This window comes from Bison bison, unplaced genomic scaffold (genome assembly GCF_000754665.1).
Source record: "Bison bison bison isolate TAMUID 2011002044 unplaced genomic scaffold, Bison_UMD1.0 scf7180017862131, whole genome shotgun sequence".
In the NCBI taxonomy this organism is placed as follows: domain Eukaryota; kingdom Metazoa; phylum Chordata; class Mammalia; order Artiodactyla; family Bovidae; genus Bison; species Bison bison.
In genome coordinates this window covers 18,290-20,618 of record NW_011492703.1, presented here as the reverse complement: position 1 = coordinate 20,618, position 2,329 = coordinate 18,290, and positions in this window count along the sequence as shown.

The following is a 2,329-nucleotide window of genomic DNA, read 5'->3' as shown; positions in this document are numbered from 1 at the left end:
TAAATAAAAGCAAATTCACAAAAGAAATAATAGAAAATCCACAAATTTGGATAGTATATATATACACACACACATACACACGTGCACACACACACACACACACATATATATATAATTTCTTTCCCATGGGGATGGTCTTGATTCCTGTCTGCTGTCCAATGTCACGGACCTCTGTCCATAGTTCATCAGGCACTCTATCTATCAGATCTAGTCCCTTAAATCTATTTCTCACTTCCACTGTATAATCATAAGGGATTTGATTCAGGTCATACCTGAATGGTCTAGTGGTTTTCCTCACTTTCTTCAATTGAAGTCTGAATTTGGCAATAAGGAGTTCATGGTCTGAGCCACAGTCAGCTCCTGGTCTTGTATTTGCTGACTGTAAAAAGCTTCTCCATCTTTGACTGCAAAGAATATAATCAATCTCATTTCGGTGTTGATAATCTGGTGATGTCCATGTGTAGAGTCATCTCTTGTGTTGTTGGAAGAGGGTGTTTGCTATAACCAGTGCGTTCTCTTGGCAAAACTCTATTATCCTTTGCCCTGCTTCATTCTGTATTCCAAGGCCAAATTTGCCTGTTACTCCAGGTGTTTCTTGACTTCCTACTTTTGCATTCCAGTCCCTTATAATGAAAAGGACATATTTTGGGGGTGTTAATTCTAAAAGATCTTATAGGTCCCCATAAAACCATTCAACTTCAGCTTCTTCAGCATTACTGGTTGGGGCATAGACTTGGATTATCGTAATATTGAATGATTTGCCTTGGAAACAAACAGAGATCATTCTGATGTTTTTGAGATTGCATCCAAGTACTGCATTTCAGAATCTTTTGTTGACCACGATGGCTACTACATTTATTCTAAAGGATTCCTGCCCACAGTAGTAGATACAATGGTCATCTGAGTTAAATTCACCCATTCTAGTCCATTTTAGTTCGTTGATTCCTAGAATGTCGACGTTCACTCTTGCCATCTCCTGTTTGACCACTTCCAATTTGCCTTGATTCATGGACCTAATATTCCAGGTTCCTGTGCAATATTGCTCTTTACATCATCTTTCTTCTCTCACCAGTCACATCCACAACTGGGTATTGTTTTTGTTTTGGCTCCATCCCTTGATTCTTTCTGGAGTTATTTCTCCACTGATCTCCAGTAGCATATTGGGCACCTACCGACCTGGGGAGTTCCTCATTCAGTATCCTATCATTTTGCCTTTTCATACTGTTCATGGGGTTCTCAAAGCAAGAATAGTGAAGTGGTTTTCCATTCCCTTCTCTAGTGGACCACATTCTGTCAGACCTCTCCACCATGACCTGCCTGTCTTGGGTGGCCCCACAGGGCATGGCTTAGTTTCACTGAGTTGGACAAAGCTGTGGTCCATATGATTAGATTGACTAGTTTTCTGTGATTATGGTTTCAGTGTGTCTGCCTTCTGACGCCCTCTCACAAGTAAACCATGTTTCCAGATGTTCAAGCTGGTTTTAGAAAAGGCAGAGGAACCAGAGATCAAATTGCCAACATCCGCTGGATCATGGAGAAAGCAAGAGAGTTCCAGAAAAACATCTATTACTGCTTTATTGACTATGCCAAAGCCTTTGAATGTGTGTATCACAATAAACTGGAAAATTCTGAAAGAGATGGGAATACCAGGCCACCTGAGCTGCCTCTTGACAAACCTATATGCAGGTCAGGAAGCAACAGTTAGAACTGGACATGGAAGCACAGACTGTTTCCAAGTAGGAAAAGGAATATGTCAAGGCTGTATATTGTCACCTTGCTTATTTAATATATATGCAGAGTACACCATGAGAAACGCTGGGCTACAAGAAGAAGAAGCTGGAATCAAGATTGCCAGGAGAAATATCAGATGACAGCAACCTTATGGAAGAAAGTGAAGAGGAACTAAAGAGCCTCTTGATAAGAGTGAAAGTGGAGAGTGAAAAGGTTGGCTTAAAGCTCAACATTCAGAAAACTAAGATTATGACATCTGGTCCCATCACTTCATGGGAAATAGATGGGGAACAGTGGAAACAGTGGCTGACTTTATTTTTCTGGGCTCCAAAATCACTGCAGATCGTGACTACAGCCATGAAAATGAAAGATGCTTACTCCTTGGAAGGAAAGTTATGACCAACCTAGATAGCGTATCCAAAAGCAGAGACATTACTTTGCCGAAAAGATCTGTCTAGTCAAGGCTATGGTTTTTCCAGTAGTTATGTATGTATTTGAGAGTTGGACTGTGAAGAAAGCTGAGTGCTGAATAATTGATGCTTTTGAACTGTGGTGTTGGAGAAGACTATTGAGAGTCCCTTGGACTGCAAGGAGAGCC